We start from the raw sequence: 25,386 nt of genomic DNA, 5'->3' as shown, positions 1-25,386 counted from the left end.
TCCCCTTATTTCCTTTATTTTCATAAATAAATGTGCAAAAAAATAAATTTTTCTTTTAATGACTTTGCCTTAACCTTTTCCAAATTTCCTTAGCCAAAACAGAGATCCATTGATGCCCACTAAGATATCTTTTCCCAACATTCAACTTGGAATAAGTGTCCCATAACCATCATCTTATTTTTCCTTTATTAACTTTTATTACATGAACTTTTCATGAGGGTTGTTACATCACTTTCATGACATTGTTTCTATCTACTTGAGAATATACAGAGGCTCTACAAGGAAGTCTCCATATGTTTTGTCCTATTTCATAATCATAAAAAAATATCATTAATTCAAACTGATTATCAACCCAAATTCATATATGTACATTAGAATTCCAACATTAAATTTTACCTCTATATATTGCCAATTAATGATATGTCTAGGGTCATATACATACTTATTTAACAATGAAAATGAAACACATTATGGACTCGTATATGACTAGGTAGCGCAAGCTTACAAGCTATAGGTCCAATTATTTCCAAAATTTGGAAAGAACCACAATATCAAGGAGCTAGTTTTTCACTACCACCATACTTAAAGTACTTTTCTTGCATTTGCCTCACACATAAACATGGTCTCCTAATCGTAATTCTTTGTAAGTCCTTTTCTTATCTGCATAAGCCTTTTTTCTGCCTTTAGAAACTTTTAAGTTCTATCAAACTTTCCTCATAGTTTATTCCATCTCTGCTACCATATTAGATCTTAAAATTAACTTATCTCGAGGATTTCTTCAATTAGTAGGTGTTATGTACCTTCTTCCACATAATATTTCAAAAGGATTCACATTCAATAATTCATGGTAGCTATTCTTATATGCAAACTCAAGTGGGTAACAATTTTATTCTCACTTGACTGGCTATTGCATTACATATATTCTTAACATGTCCTCAAGTACCTAATTCACTCATTTATTTTTCCCATATATTTGTGGGTGATATGTAGTACTGAACTAAATTTGAGTACCCATTATAATAAAAATACCTTTCCAAAATGCAGAATTGAACTTCACATCCCTATCAAAAATCACCATTTTTGGCATTCCATGTAACTAGAATTTTTCTTTTATAAATATATTTGTGATTTGAATAGTGTTATATGTAGATTGGTGATCTGAAAATCACCCTATGGGTGACGTCAGTTGAAGATTTATTAAACAAAAGGTATTACAAACTCAATTGTTGGTGTGTGTGTTTTGTGTTATTGAAACAACGGATCGATCAAATTGCCAATACATAGAAAATAAATGGAAAGACAACAGAGAAATACAGTAAGCAACACAAAGACACAAACAGTTTTTAATGAGGAGTTCACCCTATTCTCTAGGGCTACATCTCCAGTCCATCTTTAGTGGTGGCCTTGTTTTATTGTGTCTTTCAGCAGAGTAATTACAATACAATGACTCAATATGAGTCTCCTGAAGCAGATTTTGCTTGGCAGGGTGGTTCTTGGATTGGCCAAGCCACTCGGAGTACACAGACTCTTGTTCTTCCTACCAGCTCTATGACCCTTGGTCTACAGTGGAAGGAGCCAACTGTGATGCTCAATCTGGACAGATTCCTCTATAGGAAGGCTTGATTATTCAAGCTCTCTAGTGCTTGATGCTGCCTGTGGTAACCTCGGCCTTCTGTCTCCTCTACTTGGCTTTACTGCTCTATGTGCTTAGTCCTCCTCTCAGGGTTCATTGTTCACTATCTCTCTTGGTCGCTTGCACTCTTCGCTCTCTCTCTCTTGATCTCTGTTCAACTGTCTCTGTTCATGGCTTTAGCCGTTCGGTCTCCATGCATGTTCGGTTCCTCTCTTACCTGTGTCGATTCTCCTTCTGCCTGTGTGCTTGGAGTTCCCTGTTCGGCATCAGCATGAACGCTCGAGAAGTAGCCACGTGTCCTCATTAGAATAGCTCCATCCCACTCGTCGATTCATTTCTTCCATTATGCCATGGATACATTCTTTCTCCACCGTGGCAGTCAACAGATTCCAAATCCCCTTAAATCACAGCTTAATTCCCTATCGATTACACTTCTGTCTATCGGGCGCAATCTCAGCTGTCCAATCTGGGCTCCTCCAAATCCAACATCATATGCACGTCAAGCGCAGTTGACTTGCTCGACTGATAATGTGTGATCACGGCGGTTTTTCTCTCACCTCCGCTGCCACGCGTCGGTCGCTGAGTGAGATCACTATGCTCTCCTCCAAAACCTCTTACCGCTCAAGGGCGCTCCGATCAAGGCGTCAGTTTCTAGGTTGTGGGTCCCACTTTCGTAGATGGTGATTTCGTTTCTCCGCCCACAGTCCTCTGGCTCCTAATGTGACCGAGTGCTTAAGGCTCTATCATTTCAGCCCTGTTCACCTAGCATTGAAAATCAGCTCCTTTTCCCATTCTGGGGCTCCCAAAGGCTACATCGAACTCCTGCGCAGTCTCCGTGGGCCTTGGTCAGCACACTTTGACCGAGGTCCTCGTTGTTCCATGCTGGCTGCCATGGCCACTGGTTCAGGGTGTTTTCCATTGCTGTTTTGGAATATTCAAGGATTTGTTTCGTCTCGATATAGTCATGGTTCTATGACAGTCATTTATGGATTTGATTCAGATCAGAGCCTCCCTACTGAAAAGCTTTCAGACCACCAAAAGTTGGTTTTTTTTTCTTCAATCATCGACTAAGTGAGGAAAATGATGTCTCGCTTGTCCAATCTCAATCCACTTCGCACTACTCGGCTTCGAACCTTTAAGCCCAATCTCGAGGTATTACACCTGTCCACTACGCGTCGTCCTTACCTTCCTGTCCAGTACTGTATCTTCCTGCAACTCATTAAGATATTCAGGTAGCAGGTCATCAACAGAAGGCAATTGACTCTGCTCTTCAGGATCCTCAACCATTGAAGGTTCAAACAACCTCAAGCAATCTACGTTCACGACTTAGTTGATGTGCATGTAAGCTCGCATATCAAGGCAAAAAGAATTTTCACCAATCTTCTCAAGTATCCTGAAGGGTCCATACCTGATAGGTTTTAGCTTCTTACCTTCACCTTGCATCTTGTCCTTGCTGATATACAGCCAGACTTGGTCTCCAACTTGAAAACTATGCTCCATCTCATGCTTATCATGCCTAGCCTTGTACTTGGCCTGGCTCTTTTCTAATTGTTCCTGTAATGCCTGGTGGATCTCCTGGATCTGTTTAATGAACCTAGTTGCCCTGTCCACATCACTATGTCCATCAACCATGGTATCTTTACCAAAGACAAAAATCAAGGGAGACCTTGGTATGAAACTAAAGTAGGTCTCAAAAGGAGATCTCTGGGTAGAAGAGTATTTGGCTCTATTGTAAGCATGTTGCACATAACACAAGTGTTCATCGCAAAGCTTAGGTTGTTTGCTGCAATATCCTCTGAGTAACTGGATCACTGTCCTGTTAACTACTTCTATATGGCCATCTGTTTGTGGATGAAGGTTGTGCTTTTCTTTAATTTGGTGTCCATTAGCTCCCACAGACTGGACCAAAAATTTCCCACAAATCGGGTGTCTCAATCAGATATAATAGAAGTGGGTAATCCAAAATGAACCCATATATGTTCAAAGAATAATTTTTCAGTTTGTTCAGCTGTAATCTGTTTACTACAGGGTATCAAAATAAACATTTTGCTGAACCTATCCACAACAACATATAGATAATCATGACCTTTCCTAGATTTAGGCAGTCCTCCAACAAAATCCATGGAAATGCTTTCCCAAGGGTGAGAAGGAACTGGAAATGGAGTGTACAAGCCTAGTTTTATGTTATTGGGCTTGCTTTTAGCACACATAGCACACCCCTTTACATATCTAGAAACTGTCTCAATCATTCTTGGCCAATAGCAGAACCTTTGCAGCTGCGCAACTGTTTTACTTACCCCAAAGTGACCGAATATCATAGAAGTGTGTGCTTCCCTAATTATCTTTGCTCTCTCAGTTTGTGGAATGTAGAGTTTTCCACAATGATATAAGAGTCGGTCCTTCACATGATAGTCCAATTCTTCTACTCTTTTGCCTTGACTCAAAGTTGCATATACATCTTTGAAGTCCATGTCCTGAGCTTACTGTTCTGTGTAGCTTTCAAGTAGCACAGAATTATGCTTAAGTATGGTAGATGCATTTATAATGGGTCTAGATAACATGTATGCAACCTTGTTATGTATGCCCTTTTTATATCTGATGACTAAATGAAACTATTGTAGAAAACCCATCCATTTGTAATGTCTTGACTATTGCAACTTAGTTTGGGAGTGTAGGTATTGAAGTGGCTGATGATCAGTATGTACTACTATTTTCTTTGCCCATTAAGTAATGTTTCCACTTTTTCACACTCTGAACTAAAGCATACAATTCCTTATCATATGTAGGATAGTTGACTACTGCAAGATTAAAAGTTTCAGAATGATAACATATGGGTTTGCCGTGCTGTGTCAACACTACTCTCATGGCATAGTCACTGGCATCAGTTTGGATCTCAAATGGTCCTTGTAGATCTGGCAGTGCTAGTACAGGTGCTATACTAATTTTTTCTTTCAAGGTGTCAAAGGATTTCTATTGTTTGCCTCCCCACTGAAACACCTTGTTCAATCCTGTCAAAGCATGTAAGGGAGCTGCAATTGAGGAAAAAATTGAAATGAACTTCCTCCAACATTGTGCTGCTCCTAAGAAGCTTCTAACTTCTGTAGCAGACTTGGGTTTATGCCAGTTTACAACGACTACCACTTTAGAGGGATCTATTTTTAATTCACCTCCCCCTAGTATATGACCCAAGTAATTTAGAGAGGTTTTGCCAAATTCACATTTAGAGAGTTAACATAAATTTTTTCTCTTTTCAAAACATCCAATGTCTACTTAACATGCCTTAAATGTTCTTCCCACGTTTTACTAAAAATCAGAATTTCATCCAGATACACAATAACAAAATCATCAAGAAAAGGTCTGAGTACATCATTCATTGATCTCATGAAAGTAGCAGGGGCATTGGTCAATCCAAAAGGCATAACTATCCATTCATACAATCCCTGCATTGTTTTGAAAGTAGTATTCCATGCATCTTGCTCTACAACTCTGATCTGATGGTATCCACTGTGCAAATCCAGCTTGGTGAAATAAATAGCTTCCTTCAATTGATCTAAAATATCATCTATGCGAGGTAGGGGATAACGATTTTTGATCTTTATTTTATTCAGTACTCGGTAATCAATGCACATTCTCCATGAGCCATCTTTCTTTCTCACCAAAATGATTGGTGACCCACATGGTGATGTGCTAGGCCTGATGAACCCTTTCTCGAGCAACTCCTACACCTGCTTCTTGATTTCAGCATTATCTAAAGTAGATAACCTTTTATACCTATGCCTGCAATGATTGTTTCCTCTCCAGAATCAGACCCCAAATCTTTCTGAATAGCTGCAGCAGTCTTCTTCTTCTTGCCCTTAGACTTCTTAGGTCTCAGCTCTGGATGCAGAATCCAATAGTGCTCATCATCATGCCCCTCCTTTTTATAGTGAGTGCATGAGACTTTTCCTTTCTGTGCGGTGTTAGCTTTCCTTGCTTTCCACTTTTGCATTCTTTTCTCCTTTCTCTTGCTTATAGTGGGTTGGTATGGTCCCCCAACTTCTGGATTTCCATTCTTTCCTCTAGCTTCTAGATGAGTAGCTTGTACAGATACCTCATCTATACTAGTGGGCTTAAACATGAGGATGGTATGCCTCATGTAGCTCTGTAGACCACCAATGTACTTCAAAATAGTTTCTGGTGAGTCTAATGAAATACCAAACATCAATGCTCTCTTTCTGAACTCTTGAGTATACCCTTGTACACTTTGCCCTTTCAACTGCCAAAGAGTTTTCCAACTCATCATGGCTTGTTGCATGTAGGCCAATGGATAGAACTGCTTTTTTATTGCAGTAGAAAATTCACTCTAGACAGAGATGGTCTTACCATGCTTCCTCATATCAGCTTGGGTTCTTCCTTCCCACCAAACCAAGGCAGTGCCCCCTAGGTGAAGGTTTGCCAACTGAATCTTGCTCTTTTCTGAGTCTATATTTTGTACTCTGCAATACACATCAATTTGTCTAATCCAATTGTCCAACTTTTCAGCATTTAGCTCTCCATCATATATAGGCAAATCAAATTTAACATCTAACTTAATCAAAGATGCTTTCTTATTATGCACACGGCTACTAGGAGTTGTAGGGGAGCTTTCTGCTTTCCCCTTTCCTTTGGAGTGGTCATGGGAATGAGATTCATCTTCTTCTTTATCTTGCTTAGAGCCTGATGAATCTTCACCCTTATTCTTTCTAAAGTCCCTATACATTTCTTCTACCATAGACTTTATAGCTAGGAAACCTTCTATGAATTGAGAGTCTGGCACTATAGAACCTTCTTTTGACATTGTCTTCTGAGAATAGACTCTCCCAATTTCAGGATTAGTTTCCACCAACTCTCCTTATCCTAATTTGAGCTTTGATCTAGTGAGCATTCACAGCTAAACCAACATAAGCTTGTATAACTTTATAGCCTAGAGCTTTGATACCACTTGATATGAAAATCACCCTATGAGTGACCTCAATTGAAGATTTATTAAACAAAAGGTATTACAGACTCATGTGCTGGTGTGTGTGTTCTGTGTTATTGAAACAATGGATCAATCAGATTGCCAATACATAGAAAATAAATGGAAAGACAACAGAGAAATACAGTGCAACACAAAGACACAAACAATTTTTAATAAGGAGTTCACCCTATTCTTCAGGGCTACGTCTGTGGTCCAGCTTCAGTGGTGGCCTTGTTTTATTGTGTCTTTCAGCAGAGTAATTACAATATAGGGACTCAATATGAGTTCTTCTGAAGCAGATTTTTCTTGGCAGAGTGGTTCTTGGATTCCCCAAGCCACTCAGAGTACACAGACTCTTGTTCTTCCTACCAGCTCTGTGATCCTTGGTCCATAGTGGAAAGAGCCAACTGTGATGCTCAATCTGGATGAATTCCTCTATGGGAAGGCTTGATTCTTCAAGCTCTCTGGTGCTCAATGTTGCTTGTGGTTAGCTTGGCCCTCTGTTTCCTCTACTTGGCTTTACTGCTCTCTATGCTCAGTTCTCCTCTCTAGGTTCACTATTCACTATCTCTCTTGGTCGCTTGGACTCTTCGCTCTCTCTCTCTTGATTTCTGTTCAACTGTCTCTGTTCATGGCTTTAGCCATTCGGTCTCCATGCCTGTTTGACTCCTCTCTTGCCTGCGTTGATTCTCCTTCCGCATGTGTGCTTCGAGTTCCCTATTCGGTGTCAGCATGAATGCAAGCCACGTGTCCTCATTGGAATAGTGCTAGCTCGCTCATCGATTCATTTCTTCTATTATGCCGTGGATACGTTCTTTCTCCATCGTGGTAGTCAACAGATTCGAAATCCCTTAAATCGCGGCTTAATTCCTTATCGATTCCACTTCTGTCTATCAGGCACAATCTCAGCCATCTGATCTGGGCTCCTCCAGATCCAATGTCATATGCACGTCGAGCACGGTTGACTTTCTCAACCGGTAACATGTGATCACGGCATTTTTCTCTCACCTCCGCTGCCACTGATCGATCGCTGAGTGGGATTGCTCCACTCTCCTCCAAAACCTCTTACCGCTCGAGGGCGCCCCGATCAAACCACTGGTTTCCAAGTTGTGGGTACCACCTTCGTACGATGGCACTTTCGTTTCTCCGCCCACGGTCCTCTAGCTCCCAACGTGACCGAGTTCTTAAGGCTCTACCATTTCAGCCCTGTTTACCCAGCATCAAAAATCAGCTCCTTTTGCCATTCCGGGGCTCCCAAGGGCTACATCGACCTCCTGTGCAGTCTCCATGGGCCTCGGTTAGTGCGCTTTGACCGAGGTCCTTGTCGTTCCACACTGACTACCATGGCCACCGGTTCAAGGTGTTTTCGATTGCTGTTTTGGAATCTTCAAGGATTTGTTTTGTCCCGATATAGTCATGGTTCTATGACAGTCGTTTATGGATCCGATTCGGATCAATTGGATAGGGGTGAAATGGGTTTTGTTTCTTAATTTACTCCCCACCTCTATGATTAAATAATTTTGTTTCTTGGATATAAGAAAGACCTATTATAAAATCTAATGTAGTGGTATTCTATTTTCACTCAAGAATGGGTAACGAGTGGAGAAAACTAGCTAGGTGTTGGTGCTCAACCTTAACTTGCTGACAGTCTAGGAACTTGGCTAACTATTCTGAAATATCCTTCCCCATACCTTGCCCAAAGTAATATTTCTTGATTACAGAGAATAATTTCTAATAGTCAGGATGGGCATTATAGGGAATTTTGTGGAACTCATCTACAATAAATTGTCTATCTGTCACTTGATTAGTAACATATATAATTCCCCTAAAAGTAAACAAATTATATTTATTTGTATCATACTTATAGTGATTTTCAAAATTGTTTGCTTGTTTAGCTTGATGCCATAAGAATTTATATTCTTTATCATTTAAGGTAACTTCCTTGATTTGATTAGAAAATTAAATTTTATTTGACTGTAGGAGATTTCATTTACACAATAGAATTTTCTGCTTAGTGCGACAACCACTTGATTCTCTTTTCCTTTAATATGATTTATATTAAAATCAAAATCACTTAGAAATATTGGTGAACTATTTTACATAGAGAAGGAATGATGGCAGAGAGAGCTAGGTGCATGGTAGGTTAGGGTTTCAGGGATCCATGGCCTTGCCCTGACAAAAACTGCTACACAAAAGCCAAACAAAGGCCTGCAACTTGACTTTGACCGCGACTGAGTTAGCGATGAACAATATGGCAAGGGGGGAGAGATCCCTTTCTATAGGAGTGTTGCAGTAGGAGAATCGAGCAAGCACAAAGCCACATGTGGGAATGGGGAAAAAGGTAAAGGAATCCGGTTTTGGGAGCCAAATGAAAAACGGGATTTGGAGGAATATGTATGCCAAGAGATACAAAAAAACTTAGATTCATTATCCCAAGCAACAAGATTGAAGAGTATTGAAGGTACATGAAGGACAATGCCCTCATCTGCAAGTTCATAGGGCCATGGCCGACAGAGAAAGAACTGATAAAATGGATCCAACAAAGATGGTAGCCAAAGGGCACACAGATCTCAAGTTGGGGGTGAAAGGTTTGTTCACAATGATCTTCTCAAATCTAGAAGAAAAATAGAGTATTTTTTAATATGGACCATGCTTCTTTCACAATGTCGACCTCTTCATTAGGCATTGAGAAGAATGCTACAACCTTGACCAAGAGAAACTACTCGCTTCTCCAATGTGGGTTCGACTATTTGGCTTACTAATGGACTTCTGGGATGCATGGATACTATAAGGCATTGTAAATTCTTTCGAAAAAATTGTTAAAGTGGTAAAATACACAAGGAAAGGTAGATATACCTCCTACGCCAAAATTTGTGTGTATATGAATATAATGGAACCACTTCCAAATTACATAGAGCAGGAATACCACGATGAGGTATGGCCACAACCGATCGATTATGAGCACATCCTGTTTCGGTGCCATAGATTCCATGAATATGGCCACTTGTTCTAGGCATGACCCCTTAACCAGACAGACAACCACCCAGTGGATGAAAGGGCTCGGTAATTGATGGCGAAAGCAGATGGAGAAGGGTTTAAAGAGGTAGAAAGGAGGAAAATAACCCCAGGACGGCTACGGAATCATAAAGCAAACCAAGAAAAGAAGAAAAAAAGGCCACAAAACTTATTTTCGGTTTTATAGGAAGAATACATGGGTGTGGACATGGGAGATATATCAGCAAAAAAGGAAAGCCAAAAAGGCAAAGGAATAGAGGACATAAAAAAGAAGAAAATGGTGATTTAGACAGAGAAAGGACAGGAGGACAACATGAAAATGGTGGAACAAACCTTAAGGGAGATTGACAACTAGAAAGAAGACCTAAGTATAGAAGGACAAGTCATGAAGTGGCTATTGCAGGAATGGCAACATTTGGATGAACGATTTAGCGTGGAAAATTAGAAGCAACTCTATAAGGAGACCTTCCAACAATATAGAGACAAACATGGGTTAGTGACAATAAGCCAACCTGAACATTTAGGGGCCCAAGCCAACCAAGGACAAGAAATGGGAACACAAGGAAAAGGAAGTAAAAAAAGAAGTAGGAGAACGATGAATGAATCCATACAAATGGTTGGGGAATTACTAGTGAACTTAGGAAGAGTAGTGTCATTGTCGAAGGTTTTCCACTAATCGCTAAAACTGTTAAAATGATTATTACAACCTGAAACATTCGAGGCCTCAACAACATAGGCAAACAGAGTAACCTTAAGGTGAGGTTTCAAAATGATAAGCCAAGATTTATGATAATACTGAAAGAAATCTAAAAGAAACAATGGAACACTTCAAGCCAGAATACCAAGTAATGGCCTAGGATGCTAATGGGAGTGCAGGAGGACTAGCGATTCTCTGGAATCCAATAGAAGTTTGGTGTGAAGACTAGGTAAGCATACCAAGAATTCTCACAGGAAAATTTTGGAATATAGGATCCACTGAATGGGTCCTGCTTTCAGGGGTTTATGGACCTCATATTCCGGGAGAAAGAGGAGCCTTCCTACAAAAGTTGGGAGACCTGAGAAATTTATACCCAGATGACTTATGGGTAGTGGGGGGCGACTTCAACATGATCATCACCTTAGGGGAAAAAAGGGAGGAATTAGAAGAACATATGCATATATGGAAGCCTTCAGTGAAAACATTACAAATTTACACCTTGTGGATATACCCACAATCAATGGGAGTCATACCTGGAATAACAGACGAGGATGGGTTCACCAAATAGCATGCCACCTAGATATATTCCTACTCTCACAACATCTGATGAGTAAATATATCTTCATAGAAGCATCGAAACTTCCATGCATGGGGTCAAACCATTGGTCGGTCTGCCTAGAAGTGGATCTAAAAGATAAACCCAAGAACCAGCCCTTTAGGTTTGAAGCTTTTTGGCTTAGAGACCCTAGACTCCTAAAAAAAATTGAATAATGGTGGACACAAAGTGTACAATAGGGTAGGAACAGGATGCACACCTTCCAATTGAAGCTAAAAGAACTAAAAAAGAAGCTCAGGAAGTGGAATAAGGAGGAGTTTGGGCACATTATCAAGGATCAAACCGAACTCAGCAAGCATATAGCAGACGCCCAACAAAAATGATACAAGAAGGAAGGTCAGAATACCTGGTGCAGGAGGAAGGATTACTGATTAACAAGATAGAGGAAAGAAGAAAACAAGAGGAAATCCTCTGGAAGCAAAAATCTTGGGTTCAGTGGCTGAGGGAAGGAGAACAAAACACGAGATTCTTCCATAAAGCCATGGTGCATCACCGAAAACATAACCAAATTTACTCCCTTAAATATGTGGAAGGAAAATGCAAAGTATAACATGAAGAAATGGAAGGCATTGTGGTTAACCACTTCAAAGATCTGCTCATGGAGAACCCTAACAATAGAACAAAATCCATCAAAAGAATCACACAAAACATTCCCAAACTGATAAATAATGACCAGAATATTGTCTTGATTTGAGGTGTCTCCAAAGAAGAAGTAGAAGAGATAGTAAAAGGATTGCAAAAAAACAAAGGCCTCGATTCATATGGATTCACCGTAGATTTCTACCAAGCCACATCGCCATTCATGGGGCAAGACATCCTTGAGGTTTTGGAGGAATGAAGATGTAATCAAAAGGTATGCCCAAGTTTCAACTCTACTTTTATTGCTTTGATTCCTAAGTCTGCTAAGTCTGATGACCCTCAAGGATTTATGCCTATTGACCTATGCAATGTCATCTACAAGATTATAGCCACTCTAATTGTCAAACGCCCAAAACCCCTTCTTCCTAGACTCATTTCTCCTTAACGGACTGGATTTGTAGAGGGATGTCAAATCCTTGATGGCTTCATTACTTCCCAAGATGCCATCCACTCTCTTAAGTCCTAGAAGATCTTGGGCATGATGATAAAGTTGGATCTACCGAAAGAATATGGCACACTCAGCTAGGTATACCTATCGAGCATTCTCAAATCCTACGGCTTTGCCAAAATATGAATCAACTAGACCTTAGCCATGATATCCTCTCTAGTCTTCTCCATATTGTTGAATGGAACCCCCACTTTGACCTTCAACCCATCGAGAGGGCTGAGATAGGGGGACCTTATCTCACACTTCTTGTTCATCCTAGTAGCAAACGAGTTTGCTTGGTATATAGAACAGAAGGTCAGCACATCCCAGCTCCAAGGGCTAAGAATATGGGGTAATGACATACCTATCACCCACCAGTAATTCATGGACGAAATTATGCTCTTCTATCAAGCCACTTTGAAGGAAGCCCAGAGCACAAGGGACATCCTTAACACCTTTATGGAAGCCTCGAGAACTAAGATTAATAATGACAAATCCTCCATTTTCTTCTTCAACACCCAAGGAAATGTTAAGAACTACCTAGCCAAAATCATTGGATTCAACACTGGTAGCCTTCCATCCAAATACCTGGGTATGCTGATCTTTGATAACCCTCTAATAAATAATTTTTGGCACAACATTCTTGAAAAGAGACAAGGAAAACTCAATTGCTGGACCTTTAGATCTCTAAATATCGTGGGCAGAATAGTCCTACACAAAGAAGTGCTCCAGTCGATCCCTATATACAAACTAACTAGAATGGTGGCCCCAAAAGGAGTGTGTTCTAAGACTGTAGACATATTTTAAAAATTCCTATGGGGAGGAGTCCAACATATCATGAAATGGGCATTGGTGTCATGGTAGGGCCTAATCAAGAAGAAGGAGGAAGGTAGACTAGACCTCAGAAACCCAAACCTCCTAAACCAAACCATGGAAGAAAAACTATGGTGGCGATGGATGGCTAAGGGACTATATCTATGGAAACAAATATGGACTCGTAAGTACAACATTCCTGTGAGAACTAAGGATATACTCAAATATCAAGACCCTCCCAAGTGATCTATGGTAGGAAATCTCGCAGCCCTGAACAGACACCTTATCTAATAACAATCCTTTTGGGAGGTTCACAATGGAAAAATAGCTCAATTCTTGATGGAATCTTGGCAGCATAGAGGAAAATGCTGGAAAGACAGGAACTTAGGGAAATATAGCAGCAAACTAGGGATAACAATGTGCATGTGGTGAACCAATATTGGAAGGAAGAATAAGGTGCAGAAAGTTGGAGAAGATGGAAGACAAAAGAGGACTAGGAACAGGCAGTAGAAACATATCAATGGGCCAACCTAGAAAAATAACTAAGGACAAGGCAGATAACGATCTGTCAAGACCCGATCTTCTTGAGATGGGGCTACCCTGCTAAAGGTACCTTCACCATAAGTGAAGCCTATGATATCCAAGCTCGACAAGAATAGGAAGGGCATGACATCTTATGGAAAAAAGTTTGGAAAGGTGGGTGGTGGCCAAAGGTAACCCACTTCATTTGGATGGTTAGTAAAGGATGCATATTGACCTGGGGTCAATTGCAGAAATGAGGCTTCCATGGGCCCTCCGTCTACTGGCTATGCCACCAACACTATGAAGAAATGGAACATATCCTCAACGCTTGCCAGTTTGTGGAACATAAGTGGAGACAAATGCGAGGAGTTTTTAAAAGGATGGACAAATACTAAAACAATATCAAAAGGAACAATCCTACTATGGCGAAATCATATCTATTCCAGCCTAGTAGTGAATCGGGCCTGGACCCTAAGCCTAGGATTCACCCTCTCAGCCATATGGAAGGAGCGAAACCATAGAATTTTCAAGAACAAGGCAACTTTGTAGGAAAAATTATGGGAAGTTATTGTCCAGAACATAAGGGAAAGAATCCTGGTAGAACCATGGCACAAAGAGGAATCGCAAGTGTCGCCCTAAGAAGCCCGAATCATACAAAAGCTAAATCTAGCACTGGGGATGATTGACACCAAAGCATTGAAGACAGGAAATGTGGGCATGAACTTTGTGTCCCATTTTACCCCTTGGGAAGAAGGGTTTATAAAACTTAACTTTGATTGGGCCTCCAAAGGAAACCCAGGAGAGGCAGGCCTTGGTGGCCTCTTTAGAGACCCCCGGACTCACACACCTCTCATCTATCTAGAAAGTTGTGGGATTGCTAGTAACAACAAGGAGAAGTTTTTGGTAGTACGAGAGGGCCTCTTAATCATTGTCAGAATGAGTTACAGAAACCTAGAAGTGGAAGGGGACTCAAGCTTGGTAAAAAATAAAGTGGAAATTAAAAAAATCGCACTAAGTGGGACAAACTTAGCCAGAGCTAGAGGGTTGGAAGACTAATCCAGGCAATAGGAGAAATCATTCCCAAATTTGACTATATATAGGTCAAACATGTCTAAAGAGATGGAAACAAAGGGGACGACTTCCTGGATAACTGGCGGTGTAACCATTAGCAAGACTGGATGGAAAAGTAATGGCCCGTTTGATCATGGGATACAATGTTTGAAACCATGGAGGCAATTTTAGCCCAAGACCTTAGACAGAGCCAAGAAAGCCGAAGCCAGGCAATCCAAGCTCCCAATCAAGATGCGGGTCAATGTGAGAGAAGCCAGGCTAGGATGTGATATGGGCAGTACGAATATCATAACCACCATCGCCCCCAAATGTTCAAGGCAGGGGGTGTAGTGTCCTTCGGTATGAATGCATGGAAGGTGAGTTGGCAAGGTGGCAGAGGAAGGAATGAGGAAGGGTGGCAGAGAAGGATAAGGAATTCGATGTGCATGGTAAGAGAGAGCAACTGTGGAGATGGGATGCGACTCGAAGCTGGTGAGGGGCAAAGGCAAGGAAGGAACCTTGGTTGTGGACAAGAAATGAATTCCTGGTATGTAATTTGGTCCCACTCATGTATCAATTCCATGATTTGGTTAGGGTTCTATTAGGGGGAAGGGAGGGGAAAGCGACCGTCTCAATGGGGAGTAGCTTTGTATGGGATGGACTGGGGGAGGAAAGGGTGTGCCATGGTCCGATTCTGCTTTCTATTTCTATGCCAAGCGAAGCAGAATCTTGGTAGCATAATTAGCAGTTGCGGGTTGAGAAGATATGCGGGCCTACCTCTAGTTTCTTAGACCAAGAGAATAGGGGATAGTGGGCTTGCCATTCCTGGGGGGCTTGCAGCTAAAGAGAGAGGCACAAAAGAGCTGAGGGTTGGGGCCAGGGAATTCAACCATGGTAGTAGGATGTTGAGAAACACTTGGGAAACTGGGCACACGAATGGTATTGAGGGTAAAGCTAGGGATCTTGGGCGACATTCTAGGCAGAGGGGGAAGAAAAGCCATGGCTGGCATCTGGTGGCTAAGGGTGAAGAAAGTGGGTATAAATGTAGGTTTCTTGCTAGGCTATAGACGGGCCTCAGGGTTTGGTGATAGATGCAGTGAAACGACCGATAATTGAACCATAGCAACGGGGAGGGGTACTATGAGGAGCCCTTGGAGAAGAGTTAGAAACTAAATTCCCTTGGCCACCTGTGGGCTTTAGGCTACCTTAACTCTCAGGTGGAGAGGTATGGAAGAGAGGCACTGTATGAATAACATAGATGGGATGATGAGCAAGGTTTGATGAGCCTAACTTCATTTGGCTTTGAACAGGGTGTCACTGCATAGGCTATGGCTCGAGTAGTGAGAGGACATGGGTGTGGTAAAAGATGCCGGTCCACCAGGCAGAAAAGGGGTTGATCATGTTGGAAGCTCGCAGGGGTCATAACCCTGTCAAGTGGCTCATAGCAGAGGCAACAATGACATATCGCTATGAGATGGATGTGGGAATTCGGAAATTGATCGAAGACTGGGAAGCAGAGATTAACCAGAAAAGTGAGTCATAGGAAGAGATCGATAATTGGATGACGATGGTCATAGATCTACGGAATACCAGTGGTAGAATTACTCAGTTTAAACAAATCCTTTATTTTTATTTCTTAATGAAAAGTCTTCTTGGAAAAGCAATGGAACAAGCCTTTGTGGGGATGGCTGTAACAGTGTAGGGCCTCCCAAACTATAAAAAAGACATGAAAAAAATCCTCTTCCAGTTGCAGAAACAGGACATCAGGATGGATCAAATCAACTGCCACATCCCTTGCATCTTGGAGCTGTATGGAATTCCATGGGTGACTGTTGAAGATCCTTCTCCTGTAGCCTCTATCTCAGATGAGTAGAAAGAGTAGAAATGTTAGACTCTTCATGTAGAGTTTTTGTTTATGCGGTTAGCTTTTAAGTTTCCTGTTGCATATGCTAGTTTCTACAATTATGTAGTATCTAAAAATGAGATTGAGACTTATCTAGCTTCCCTAGAAAGATTAAAGCAATTTTGTTTTTGTATGGCTTATAATGCTGACAAGTGGCTAACAGGCTTAGTTTCCCCTCGGGGCAAGTTGATGCCACCCGGTCAATCTGTGTAGTGTAAATTTGCCTAATATATAATAGAAAATGGATGGACCTACCAAGCTTAAGAAAAGAAAAATTCAAAATCGCTTGGAAATGTGGTCCATCTTGCTTGACATGCATTAATATGAGGTGTCTTAAAGAAACTTGTCAAACCTTTTTTATTAGTAATTAAAACGAACTTTTTACTTAGTAGGTAATGTTGTCATACCTTCAGGGCATGGACTACAATAGATAATTCAAATTCACAGGAAGAATATATTTTGTCGTGATCCTTCAACTTACATGATCCATAAGCTATTACTCTACCTTCTTGCATGAAAATCCCTCCTACTGCTTCTTGGCATGCACATGTGTAGACTACAAACTCATTTTATGGGGATTGGTACAAATTCCTTTTATGGGGATTGGCAAACCTCATAAATGGGTAATTATATGGGCTCATTTTACCTCCTAACATAGCCAAATCTACCATTTTCCTAGCTTATTGTATGATTTTTTGATTATATTTATGCTTATAAAGAGAGTTGAGTTAGTTATTGTGCCATGTGTTCTAACATATATTTAATGCAGATTATTGATGAGTCTCGAGGTCAAAGTCAATGATCCAATGGACAAATGGCAGAAATAACTTGAAGTGGACAAAGGAGAAGACTTATAGGAGGGAATCCCCATCATTTATTACTCCTCACTTCGAATTCCCCTTCATTCAGCTCAGAGTACAAGCAGCCGAATCATGCACTAGAAGGCAACCAAGCAAGTGGAGGATGACTAATGATTATCTCGAGTTTTGGGAGCCAAGCCTCCCTTATTTTAAGGAAGCTATTGGTAGCTTCAATGAGGGGCCTAGGGCCTCACTAGGGTCAGATTTTTGTTGGATTTTTGCTTATGTAAACTCTGCTCAAACTTCGAGCTTATTATTTTGTGACAGTTTCATGTAATCTTGCTATTGTTTTGATAAAAAAGATGGAATCCTTTTTGAGCTAGCATTGAGTTACCTCAGAGGGATAAATCTCTTGGGTTAGGGCCAAATCCAAGGAACCAAGCTCCTCTTTACATTTATTTTTATGCCTTGTTTCAATTGGTAGATTAGTTTGTTGTTAGATGTATTTCTTTTATGGTTAAGAATATGTTACTTTTGATGATTTAGTAGTTTTCTTCCATTTGTTCTTTTTGTAGCAGGTTAAGCAATGATTAAGAGAAGATTCAAAAGGCTAGAAATAGTGCCTTGGCCTCCCTTCCTCCCTTCGGGACCATGATTTGAGGCAAAGAATCTCTTTCTGCCCCAAAAACACAGATTTTCCTCCTTCATAGGACTTCTAGCGTTTGTAGCTTTTTGGTAGGATAATAGTCCAGTTTTGCTTTGCTTCAGATCTTCTTCATCATGCTCACTTCCTAATCTGCAATAGTCTTCTTTCATGCTTTCCTTTCTTGTATCATTTCTCAGCATTTCCTTTCATAGATCATAGTTTAGACTATTTTTATGCAAAACTCTATTTGTCTAGATGCACTTATTTGATTTCCTGCTTGATCTTATTGGTTGACTATCAGCTCCTTTGTAGCAGATCCTTTCTAGCAGTAGTCTAGATTATCAGCCATCACACCCTCCATGTGATCCATGCCCTATAGGTCTCCCAAATCTCACCTCAATTTTGCCCTAGTTTCCTCCATTTTTCCATAGAACTTCTTCTTCTCTCCTTGAAAAAACCAATCATCTTTTTCTCTCTTGGTAATTCATGGTAGACATTAGGCACCTTAACACCTCATTCCAACCTTCATCCACCTTTTTCATCCACTCTCACAACCTCAAAACAGTGAAAACTGCTCTCGGCCTCCTCCTGTAGGCCTCCTGTAGATTCCCTGTTTTCCTCCTGTAGATTTCTTGTGTCCTCCTGTAGACTTTCCTATAGGCTTTCTTTTGAAGGCTGAGTGTGGGAAAAGCCTCCAGAAGGCCACATGAGACCTCCTAGGACCCATCCACACCATCCTACATCCTCTCAAGTTTCAAAACTACCCTTCAACACCACCTATTCGCTACCAGATTCACATAGAATAAATTACATGTATGTCAAATTCACATAAAAATAAATAAAAGTCCAAAAATATGTTTTTTGCTTATTTACTTCCAGAAATAGAATATTTAGGTGTTTTTCACTTACTTGAATAGGTAATGGCATTCCTATCATGGTTTTCATAGTGCTTACTGCAAAAGTAGAATTAGTTGGTTAATTAGGGTTCATTAGGTTTGCTTTACATTTCAGTCTTTCTCCTTTCTGCAGTTAGAATAGCATCTATCTATCTTTCCTTTCATCACATATAGAGCTTCTTCTGGAATCCATATAACTTGGCTCAAGCTCCTAGTGATCTTGCACCAGCTAACCAAGTGACAACCTACAATGAGAACTAGTACTTGTTCATACAGCACCAACGCTTGCAAGTTTGTTGCGAACTACCAAGTTGATAAGAGTAAAGTAGGCAGCCTAGGAGATGCAGCACTATTGCTGCAATACTCGTGCTCACCTCTTTTTGGCATCATTGCCGAGGAAGCATTAGAGTATTCTGTGATTACTTCTTTCTTCTATTTCCTATTGCAACATTATGCCAATAGTTCATTTTAACAAAAGTAGACTAGTCATTTCTTTTCCTTTCAAGTTCTACATTTCCTTGCTTTCCTTTTCAATTATGCAAATTTCCATTTCATCAAGTTCATTTTAGTTAGTTGCAATTCATTTTGTTCAATCAATTTAAGTTTTACAGGTACTATTAGTGTGGGGAAGAAGAAACAAAAATCAACCAAAAAAGATTTCCTTTCATGCCTCGTAGGAATAGAGATAACTCAGGAAATGTGTTGCCTAACACCCCCACTGCTTCACACAGCCAACCTTCTCTCTTGTTTGGTGGCTACGATCAAGAATAACCCTTCTATGAATAGCTAGACATATTTGAAGAACCTATATGGGAAGAAGAAGAAGAAAAAATTCCTCTAGGGCTAATGGCTGAAAACAGAAATGCTAGGGGTAATGGAGAGAGAATAGAGGGTACCTTTCCCATTTGGAAGACCAATGGGGACACTAAAATGAAGAATATAAGCCCTTCCACCCTACCTCATTTCCATGGTATGACTACAAAAGATCCTGACACCTTTTTGTTCGAGTTTGCTGTCATCTATCGAACGTATGACTATGCAGAAGATGAGAAAAAGTTGAAACTGTTCCCGCCTACTCTCAAGGATGCAGCACTGCATTGGTTCATGGGATTACCTGGAAATAGCATCACAACTTGGGCTCAGATTCAGCAAGCCTTTAACAACAAGTATCAAGACTATTGTAGGTTAAAATATACTAAAGAAGAAATATTCTGAATGACCCTAGGAAGTGATGAGTCCCTGTAAGACTATGAAGAGAGGTTCCAGCTCAGTTACAAAAGGGCCGGGTGTACACTTGACATTGAGTCTATGAAGTTGGTCTTGCTTAGGGGAATTCAGGAAGATCTTTTAGACACCCTCCATCTACTGGCTAGGGGAGACATCTACCAGCTATCCTATGAGGACATAAAGTCTATTTTTAGAAACCATTCTAGAGCAACCGGAAAGAAAGGTAGGGGGAGTCAACCCATAGCCAGTACCTCTTCCTCTAACTCATCCATTAAAGGAGAAATTGGAAACATGCTGGAAGACATTAAGAGTGAGATGCTATAGACTCTTTCCATACAGATGGATACCTTACATATCAAAAGGAAACAAGAGGAAACAAAGAGGGCTTTGGCCATTTTTTTCACTAGATGCACGAGGAGGCATCCTAGGAACGAATGCCCATTGAACTCTATAAAGGTTTGTTCAGTCTGTGAAGAAAACCATTCTACAGATAAGTGCCCTTCCTTGCCTAGACTTAAACCTGTATATAAAGGGGCTGAGGGAGTCACTGAGCAACACTATTACATAAACCAAAGAAGGTTGTATGGACCTAGACCATCCTAGTAGGGGATGCAAGGAACATCTCAGGCATACTACAACCCCAACCAAGTTCCCTCCATACCTTCTTGGGGTCCCCCTGCTCATCCTTCCTGGTCCACACCACCTCCTTGGTCCTTCACATCTCAATATCATGCCCAACCAGCCGCTCATTCATTTCAACCCTATGCTCAGCTGCAACCTCAGTGGAATGCATTTCATTAGGGGTGGAGGCCCCAATACAACTCTCCTCCCATTGTTTTACCTCCACCACCTGCCCAACCACAACCGTTCCCTGATGCTCCACCAAGGCAACCCAAAATTCCTACCCAGCCAAATCCAAACCTGAACAATAGACATGCTCAGCAAGTGTATAGTGGGGAACCATCATGCCCAACTTATGCTGTGGATATTCAAGAAATTAACTTGTGATCTGGGAAATTTCTCCCAGATAGCCAGCCTCCACCCAGGGAGGTTGAGGAAGATAAAGAGGAAAGTGAACCTAAAGCAATTCCACCCTTTCCTGAGAGACTATCCGTGACAGTCCAGCCTACCCCAGAAGAAACTGAACTCCTAGGAGAATTGAAACATTTATGTGTGAAGATACCACTTATCCAAGCCATAAAAGATGTACTTATCTACAATAGGTTGATCAAAGAGAAGTGCTTTAGTCATCCAAGAAGGTGCAAGAGAGATGTCCCAACCATCAATGTCATAGGAAAACTATTTGACCTAATGTTAAGGCAGGTAATCTATCGATAATATCTGGACCCTAGAAGCCTAGTATTTGATGTCGACATCAATGGCACCATGATCCCACATAACTTGATTGATCTAGGAGCTACCATTAATGTGATGAAAAATGACACAATTCTCAAACTTAACCTCCAGGGCTCCTTGAGGAGAACCACGATAGTGCTGTAGCTAGCAGACTGCTCCACCATGACCCCTGAAGGGATTACAGAAGATGTGATGGTCTCCATTGATTCTTGGGACTACCCTGCTGATTTCTTAGTTCTCCAACCAAAGGCAAGGATCACTCGGTATCCTCTCATTCTAGGAAGACCCTAGTTGGCTACAGCCGATGCTTACATCAGCTGTCGAGCTGGGAACATGACCATAAAGAACGGGCACATGTCCGAGCAGTTAATCCTATATCCTCCTGCCCAACTCTTGGTAGAACATCATCTACCTCTCTGGTTGGAGGACGAAGATGAGGATGAAGTTTATTTTGCACCACTTTTTGCATTAGAAATCGCCATGGGGGGAAACAACAAGATGAGGATGGTATGATTGAAAATTTCATTTAGAATCCACCTCCTAGTGTATCACCACTAGAGGACATAGTAAGAGAAACCCAAAACAACCCCTCAACTGATCTCTGTGCGGTTGACTCCACTTCTCTCCATGTTAAGAATATAGAGTTCGGCCCAGAAAGAACCTTGAAAATCAATCCATCCCTATCCACTTCCCAGGAGAAGGAACTGTGCAACCTACTGAGAAAACATCTAGATGCCTTCTTTTGGAGTTATAAGGAGCTAAAGGGAGTGCACCCTTCAATATCTATTCATCATATATACATCAAGGAAGATTGCAAACTAGTCAGGTGGCCTCAAAGGAGGATGAATCTAGCACTTAAAGATATTGTTAAGGAAGAACTGTAGAAACTGCTTGATGCAACATTCATCTATCCCATCTCCGACAGTGAATGGGTCTCTCCATTGGTGCTAGTGCTAAAGAAAAATGTTAAGTGGAGAATCTGTGTCGACTATCAGGAATTGAAAAAAGCCACTAAAAAGGACCATTTTCCTTTACCTTTCATAGATCAAGTGTTATATGGTCTGGTAGGGAAAAAGTTTTTCTCCTTTCTAGATGGGTTTAGCGAGTACAATCAGATCCAAATCTACCTGGAGGACCAAGATAAGACCACTTTCACTTGTCCTTGGGGTACTTTTTCATATTGAGTCCTTCCTTTTGGTTTGTGCAATGCTCTAGCCACTTTCCAAAGAGTGGCATTGAGTATATTTTCTGAATTAGTTCATGATGTAGTAGAGATATACATGGATGACTTTACTCCTTATGGTTCTGACTTTCAGGAAGATTTGTCTAACCTAGGAAAAGTTCTACACAAGTGTATTTAGATGAACCTATCCCTCAGTCCGGAAAAATGTGAATTTTTTTTGACTGAAGGGAAAGTGTTAGGTCATGCAATATCTTAGCAAGGACTACAGGTGGAGCTCAACAAAATTGCCATCATCCAAAGGGTCCCACCTCCTCAAAAGGTGAGAGATGTCAAAAGTTTCCTAGGCTTAGCTGGGTATTACAGGAGATTCATTAAAGATTTCAACAAGCTAGCATCTCCTTTGTTTTACCTCTTACGCAAAGATGTTGAGTTCATATGGTCAAAAAACTATCAAGAATCCCTAGATACCTTAAAGAGCAAGCTAGTGACTGCCCTAATTCTCAGAGGCCCAAACTGGGCCCTGCCATTTCACATTCATACAAATGCCTCGAACAAAGCGATAGGAGAAGCATTAGGACAAATTGATGAAAAGTTACCTTATGCCATATACTTTATAAGCAAGAACTTGTCAGAGGTAGAGTTAAACTATACAGTGGCCGAGAAGGAACTCCTAGCTATCGTACATTCCTTAAACAAATGCAGACATTATACCGTAGGCTATCAAACCTTTGTGCACACTGATCATGCTGCAATTAAATATTTAATGAACAAACCTGATGTAAACGCTCACATTATTAGATGGTTTCTTTTACCGCAATAGTTTGATTTGACCATTATTGATAAGCCTCGTAAAGAAAATGTTGTTGCTGACTTTTTGCCTAGAGTAAATTTTCTTGCAGATGAAGAAGGAATGGTGGACGACCAAATGCCAGATGAACATCTGTTTGCTATCTCAGTACTCTCTCCATGGTTTGCTGATATAGCAAACTACTTTGTTTCAGTGTAGTTCCCACCGCACCTATCCTCAAAAGAGAAGAGAAAGATAGTAAGGAAAAGTGCCCCTTTCTCTTGGATTGAGGGCAATCTCTTCAAACTTGGCCGAGATCAAATCTTGAGAAGATGTGTCAGGGAGGAGGAAGTCTTTGACATCCTCCTAACGTGTCATGACGAGCATTGTGGAGGTCATTTTGCAGAAAAAAGAACTTCCTTCAAGATATTGCAAGCAGGCTACTACTGGCCCACTCTTCCTGAGGATGTGAGGAGATACACCAGCCAATGTGATCGGTGTCAGGAGATGGGGAAACCTACTCTAAAGGATGAGATGCCCATGCAACCTCAAGTGACCTTTGAGCCATTTAAGAAGTGGGGCATGGACTTTGAGGGTCCTATCAGCCTTCCTTCACAGTAGAAACAATACATCATTTTGTGCACCGATTACCTGACAAAGTGGGCAGAGACAAAAGAAATCAAAGAAGCGACAAAGGAGAAAGTAGTTGAGTTTTTGAGAGAAAACATATTCTACAAGTTCGGATATCCAAGAGAGTTGGTCACAGATCAAGGAAGTCAGTTCGCTTCCAATTTGATTGAAGACCTGCTCACACATCATAAAATCAAGCACAGGACTTCCACCCCTTACCATTCAAAAGCCAATGGGCAGGTGGAGGTCACTAATAGAGCATTTGAAGGGATCCTGACCAAGGTAGTGAGCAACAGCCAAAAAGACTAGGTGGATAGATTAGTTGAGGCCACTTGGGCCTACAACACAACATGGAAGACCACCAGCGGGTTCACACCCTATGAACTGGTCTATGGGAAGAAGGCTTTGTTGTCAATAGAATTTGAGTTCAATACACTAAGGATGGCTACTCAGCTGGACCTAGACCTCAACCATGCACAAAAGGAGAGATTACTTCAGCTCAATGGATTGGATGAATACAGATTGCAAGCCATTCTCCATACAAAGGTAGTTCAGCTTCAGAGAAAGATATGGCATGAAAAAAATATCAAGAAGAAGCAATTCCAAGAGGGAGATTGGGCACTACTCTATGATTCAAGATACAAAGATTTCAAAGGCAAGTTGAGGAAAAGATGGTTGGGACCCTACAATGTGGAGAAATGTAATGATAATGGTTCAGTTCTGATCAGAACCATTGATGATGAAGCCATCCCCATGCTTGTAAATGGAAATCAGTTGAAAGTGTACAAGAAACCCCTCTGCAAGCGAGAGTTTATTGAAGGTCTGAATAAAACAATGATCGTAGTGGAGCATGTCATAGCTTCCACTTCATCCACTCACTGAAAAGAAAAAATAATAAAACCCCCATGAGGCGCTTGAGTCCCATCATTGGGTTGAAAACCTCTTCTGAGGTGGCCCAGTGATGTCAAAAAAGAAGAGAAAAAAGAGTAAGATCCCTGGGTGAAAACCTCCTTTGGAGGTGCCAAGGGTAGGAAATTAGGGTGAAAACATCTCTAAGGCACCCTAATTGTTTTTTGGAAAAAAGAAAGAGAGAAGAAATGAACTTTTGTTGCATTGCATGTTTGCAGGAGGACTACAGGGAGCAGAAGAAGGTGCCAAGGGGACCCTGACATTCATACTAGCACCCATCTCAACTTCTCCACACTTTTCTCCATCATTTTTGGCATTTCTTTCACCCCACTGTGCTTCTTTTTCAAAAGCTGTGTTTTCTACAGGAGGCTCTGTGTTTTCCACAGGAGGTTCCTATAGGAATTACAGAGCCAGAAATGGATACAAAAGGCAGTTTGAGCGACAAAGAAGCTTCATGGAGAACCTATAAACCCTCCTACAGTCTTCACACCTCCTTGCCATCATTTCCAAGCTTGCATCACACCCCAAGCATCATTTTTCTTCCTGTCCAAGAAAAACACAGAAAAAATAGTTTTTTCAGCAAGGAAAAAAACAAAAAATAAGAGAGGAAGCAACACCATAAACCTCACCTGAAGCTTACCTACTACCTCTCAATATTT

The 25,386-nt window shown here is 41.0% G+C and overlaps 1 pseudogene; it reads right to left on the bottom strand.

Moving 5' to 3' along the window:
- Positions 1 to 14,710, bottom strand: part of LOC149142522 (acyl-coenzyme A oxidase 4, peroxisomal pseudogene) — a 55,510-nt pseudogene extending 40,800 nt beyond the window's left edge.
- Between the last annotated feature and the right edge of the window lie 10,676 nt (positions 14,711 to 25,386).

Source organism: Pinus tabuliformis, chromosome X (genome assembly GCF_031772625.1).
Source record: "Pinus tabuliformis cultivar Carrire ecotype Pingquan chromosome X, CPIR1, whole genome shotgun sequence".
Taxonomy (NCBI): Eukaryota; Viridiplantae; Streptophyta; class Pinopsida; order Pinales; family Pinaceae; genus Pinus; species Pinus tabuliformis.
Note: the sequence above shows the minus strand (reverse complement) of the source record. Positions and strands in the feature narration are given on the sequence as shown.